Source organism: Pinus tabuliformis, chromosome 5_2 (genome assembly GCF_031772625.1).
Source record: "Pinus tabuliformis cultivar Carrire ecotype Pingquan chromosome 5_2, CPIR1, whole genome shotgun sequence".
NCBI lineage: Eukaryota > Viridiplantae > Streptophyta > Pinopsida > Pinales > Pinaceae > Pinus > Pinus tabuliformis.
Genome location: NC_142306.1, coordinates 906,595,483 through 906,601,730, shown reverse-complemented (window position 1 = coordinate 906,601,730; position 6,248 = coordinate 906,595,483). Strand labels below are relative to the sequence as shown.

General features: G+C 33.2%; 1 pseudogene; it reads left to right on the top strand.

Annotated features, from left to right (window-relative positions):
* Positions 1–3,450: 3,450 nt before the first annotated feature.
* LOC149162244 (protein G1-like1) lies at positions 3,451–5,129 on the top strand (annotated as a pseudogene).
* The last annotated feature ends 1,119 nt before the right edge of the window (positions 5,130–6,248 follow it).

Here is a 6,248-nt window from a genome sequence, read left to right as displayed (position 1 = left end):
ATATATATATATATATATATATATATACCCATTCGTTATTAGAAGGATAATTTGGATAAAATTAGTATTCCTTATTTTATTAACTCATATTTGTGATATATACTCAATTCCTCATTCATCAAAACTATAAAATTCAGATATATATTTTTTATTTATAAATTTAAATAGATTGTTAATCAAAATATATAAAATGATAATGTCTATCCTAAATAGACCTATCAATCAAAATATTTATTAAAATCTCTTTGACAGGTAGAGATCGAACATCCTGTGATCGGTGGAGATGGAACAATACAACATCATGAAGTTGAAAATTAATACAACAATAATGTAATAATAATTTAAAAACAAAAACTCATGTTTAAAACAAAAAAAACACAAATGTTTAATTAAAATGCTATTTAATAATGATTAAAAAACAAACCCAGGTTTAATTAAATTGAAAAAACCCTAATGTTTAATTAGAATCCTATTTACGTCATGGGTAAATTTAGAGTTACCAGCTGGTTCATTGGGATGTTGTTCATGGGTAAATTTAGAGTTACCAGCTGGTTCAATGGGATGTTGTTCATGGGTAAATTTAGAGTTACCAGCTGGTTCATTGGGATGTTGTTCTTCTAATATCTCACAGAACTATATATAATTATTATATAATATCATGGATCCAATCCCTAACTGGTGATTAGCACGTATCAAATTATCTATCATGTACGTCTCTACTTCTTCAACTTTTGTTCAAATTTGTCTACAGCCGGTATGAAGATACCGACAGTAAATACTGTTGCACCACAGAACAGTAAAGAGAAATCAATATTTCAAAGAAATTGGTCAAATCAATGACGGTTGACATGACATAAAGTATTAAATTTAAAGGACAAACAAGGGCAGCCCAATTGTGTGCAAATCACCCTGCATAATTGACAACATTATCATACTCAAAGATCTCATCACCGCGCTCTTAATTCAGATTATTCCAAAGCCCACCGGCCCTTATTTTACATTATTACAAAGGCAACAGCAATTTTTAATTTAAAAAACACAGTACATGATTGAAACTATTTAACTGATTTGTTTGGTTCAGGAGAATCCAGTGGTCTACTAAGTTGGTTGGTACAATTGTAGAGATTAAAAAACAAACACTTGATTGAAACGATTCAACAGAGCAGGTTGATTCCAGAAAAATCTAGTCAGAAAGGCCATGCAGTCATGGGTAGAATTTAAAATGTATGAAGTAGCGGCCATTTCAATGAACCAGTTTCCTTACCATTTTTTTTTTCAAATAGCGTTAATATATATATGTTTACTGGAATTAACATTAAGAAGGATTAATGGGAGTTTTTTGAATTTTATTTTTGTGAGCGTTTCAACCTGATCGTCATTTAGCTTTAAACCGTCCTGAATAATCTTTTCAAACTGAAATTTAAATTTAGTATAAACAGGATACGAAGTGTTTTAATTTTTGTTTTTTTTCATAAAAATATAAATTTATATTATAGTGATTTTTTTTTTTTAAGGTTATTTAAGTTTGAATAGAATTTTTATGTATTAGAATTAGTAGTACTAAAATTGATAATGAAACTAAATCTAAATCGATAGCCAAAGTTATTTTTAAAATGTTTTTTTAAGCATTATTGATTAAATTTAATTTAAGGTTGATTAAAGTTTTAAAATTATTTTTAAGGGTTTGGTTTTGTTTTGTGATGCGATGCTTTTAAGGATTTTGTCCAAATTTCATATAAGGTTGATTAAAGTTTTATCATATTATTTTTAAGGCTTTATATATATATATATATATATATATATATATATATATATTTTAATTATATTAGGATGGGATACTTTTAAGAGTTTGTCAAAATTTTATATATAGAATCCAATGTTTTAAAGGGTTTTGTTCAGTTTTCAATGTATTGAGAAAGTTGAAAATTCTGGTCACAAAAATAATAAAAAATTGGTAAAAATTATGGAGATAGTGAGACTTAACTTGAATTAATAATTGAATGAGGTTTTTAGGTTTTTGTTTATAAAAATGGAATGAGTTTTTTAGGTTTTTGTTCAAGTAAACATCAGGGATAGATGTTTTAGAGTGATTTTACTTAATTATATATAATGTAATGATACTTTTATATTCTTCTTTAATTTTTATAGTGAAATAAAAATATATGATTTTACTTAATTCAATTTGGTGAAAGAAAATGTAAGGATGCAGATTGTTTGCAATCCTTTCCTAAATAGTTCTAGATTATAAAAGAAAATCAAATCATATGGAAAGTATTATAATTTTTCATAAATGCCATTAAGAGGCAGTTACAACATGTCTATTGAGAGTTGAACTCTTGTAACTAGGGAAACAAATTATTCACTAGGCCACTGAAGATAAAGTTTTTTTTGACTTAATAACTTAATATTAATCCAAATTTATTCACTGTTGAATAACTATTTAGAATTTAATTCACTGTAAAATGACTATTCTAGAATTTTGTTCAATTTTAGATAGTGAAATGATGTTTCAGACTGACTATTTTAGAGATTTGTTCAATTTTAGATAGTGAAATGATGTTTCTGACTGACTATTTTAGAGATTTGTTCAATTTTAGATAGTGAAATGATGTTTTTCCAATTTTTGTTTGATAGTAAAACAAAATTATTTTAGAAATTTTAATCAATTTTAAAACAAAATTAAATAATTAAAATTTTAAATAAAAATAATTTCAAATTTTAATTAAATTAAAAATAATTTTTTATAACCACTATTTACATTTTTAAAACTCAAAATTGATTTTCATCCTTCATTAACCACATTTAAAAGTCTAACTACAACCCAAAAAAATTGATATAATAAATCCTTAAAAAAAAGTCAAAACAAAATTTTAATTAAAAATTTGTTTTAATTAAAAATTCTCTACGACACTTTTAATAATATAAAAAATCAATAATAATAATAATTTTGAATAAAATTCTCTGAACCAATTCCAATAATCTAACGAATAAAAACTTGTTAAATTTTTTTCAATATTCTAACAAACGACTTAAAATAAAATATTTAAACTTTTTCTTTACAACTGTGATAAAAAAAACATCTCTTAATTTCAATCACTCCAGATTTTAATAATTCAAAATTCCAATCAATTGAAAATAATAATTTTGATTAAAAATTATGTAAAGCATTTTCAATAATATAACAAACCACTGCAAATAAAATATTTAATCTTGAATTCCCTTTACAATCATGATATTAAAAAAAAAATCAATCAATCCTTTCGAATTTTAATAATTCCAATCCTTTCAAATTTAATAAATTCAAAATCCTGATGGATTAACGCTCACTTTCTGTATCGCCGCCGAAGTGAAAATTTAAACGGCTATGGGCAGTTAAATAACGGCTGGCTTGCTTCGCATGTGAGTGCGTGCTTCCGGCTGTTTAAATTGAGAGAGACCCCTGTAAAATCCGGATGCGCAGCCACCCGCTTCTAAAATTTGGAAACGAGAGGAGAAATAATAGAGGGGTAGAATTGTAATGTGGGCAAGACCTCCCGCTACATTTAGTGGTCGTCGGGCACTCGTCAGGGTAGCGTCACGTCCACCCGGGGGCGGTGTCCGTGTCTGGGCCATGGCTGTTTCCACTAGTAGGTCCACCCTATGCATTTCCTCCTCCCCTTGCTGAGCCCTCCCTCCTCTTCCTCTTCCTCTTCCTCAGCTGCTGCTCCCATTCTGGTTCAAATTATTATTCTTATTACTTTCGCTCGCCGAGACGTCTCGACGCTTTTCTTCTGTGAAAATTTCTGCGACAGTAGCTCAGCTACGATAGCATCGGAGCTCTGAGCGCCCAAGATTGAAACACACGTGCAGGTTGGATGGATTTCAAGTGAAAAGGGGAGTAAGGGTCGCTCAGATCGGTGGCAGAAACCCCAAGAAAATAGCATAATCAGGCGGAGTTTGTGTTGGGGCGTGAGTTCGATGAGTGCCACAGCAGGAGACCAGCAGCAGCAGCTAGTGGCAACGGCAGCTGTTGTGGATGGATCGTCGTCATCGTCTGCGTCGGGGGGTCGCATGATGGAGCCGGCGCCCTCATCGGCGGCGGCGCCGGCGCCGGCGCCCATGAGCCGCTACGAGTCGCAGAAACGGAGGGACTGGAACACGTTCGGGCAGTATCTGAAGAACCACAGGCCCCCACTGGCTCTGTCCAAGTGCAGCGGAGCGCATGTGCTGGAATTTTTGCGCTACCTTGACCAGTTCGGAAAGACCAAGGTTCACGTACCTTCGTGCCCTTTCTTCGGGCACCCCCACCCACCCGCTCCCTGCGCTTGCCCCCTCCGGCAGGCCTGGGGCAGCCTGGATGCCCTCATCGGGCGCCTCCGGGCAGCCTACGAGGAGCACGGTGGGAAGCCGGAGTCGAACCCTTTCGGTGCCCGGGCTGTTCGGCTCTATCTCAGGGAAGTTAGGGATCTCCAGTCCAAGGCCCGGGGGATTGCCTACGAGAAAAAGAAGCGCAAGCGCCCTCCCCCACCGCAACCACCCCAACAACAACAACAACTACAGCAGCAACCACCACCAGTTCAGCAGCAGCAACACCACCACCAACACCAACACCAACAGGCTCTTCATCTCTCCGGGATGCCGGATCCCGCTTCAGCAAGTGTGTCCTACATGATACAAAGCTTGAACCCCAACCTCAATCACAATCACAACCAGACCTAGACCTAATTCGAGGTGAGTGCCTTCATGTCTTGTTGCTGTTTTTGTAATTTCTGTGCCAGGCTCTTATGGCTAGACGTAGTAATATGTTCTATATGAACGAGGAAAGAAATTTTCCTCAACAATGCTATTATGCCAGGCTCTCTCTATAGCTAGTTCCAGTACTACTAAGGTAGATAGTTTAATTAATCCAGGACATGCAGCTTTCTTGCTTTCTTTTTGATTATTAATCAACCAAGGGCCTATGTTGCTTTGTATGACGATCTGCATTCTCCAAATTCTCTTGCAGAAGAATATTGTTTTACATGCACCTTATGTGTGTGTAGGATGATTCCCTGTTAAGAGTGAATAATACAGATGCAATCGGCTAGTTTTGTATGTTTACTTATTGGGATCAATTATTATATATATATCAAGGACCATGTATGAATGCATTTCTGTTAGGGTTAACACCGTTGCCCATCTTTCATGTTTGAATCATCTTTGCTGAAATAATTAACTAGCACTGGTGGCAGTACATAAAAGGTTTTTGGTTTAAACCATGATGGTGGAAAGCACTAATGAAATAATTAGAAATGCAGCTGGGTTTAATGCGTTTTATCATTGTCTGCTCTCGTAGGATGATCAGTTCTAGGATTTATTTAAAAGAACAGAACCAACCGCAGTGTTTGCAAGAGAAGATATTCACACATAAAAACAAACACATAATGGGTCTGAAGTTCGGCTAGATATTGCAAAAATATGAAAAAAAGGGAGTTCGTAAATGAATGGCTCTGATGTTTCAAGCTCCCATCTAAAAACAACCAAGTAAAAGGCACTAAACCTAAACCTCTGTTGAAGATGCAAGAATACTGAAACAAAAGTATAAATTGAAGAGAGTTTCAATCCATGACTGAGGAAAAGTTGAAAATGAGGCGTAATATAGATTATATTATGATGTCTCTTTTAATACAAATATGCTGAATTTAATTTGAATGTAGATTTAGAGAATATTTTGATAGACCCGAGCTAGGTGAGACGCAAGTAATCAAAAACCATAGCTTACATTAAAAATATCACTTAAAAATATTGAATGATATTAAAATGTTTTAAAAATTTCCAAATTAACATGGATAGTATACATTGAACAGATGAATAAATCAAATAAACTGTATAGATAGAGTGACTGTATAGATAGAGTGGGATATATGAATATGTTTAATCACCAAAAGTATCTTAGAAGTGTTCATTCTAATAATATCATGATATGTTATTGTGTGTTTTAATCCATGTTAGTATTTATAGAGAGCACATAATGAAATTATCGGTATAATGATAAAATGTAAATGAATACTATATGTAAAACACATGAATAAATCAAATAAGTTGTATCTATAGAGTGGGATATATAAACATGTTTAATTACCAAAAAGTATCTAAGAGGCATTCATGCTGATAATATGACTGTATGTTTCTGTGTTTGATCTATACTAGCATTTATATAGAGCACATAGTAACAATAGATATTGGTAAAATATAATGGATCAAGATTGGTTGGAGATGAAATAATATGA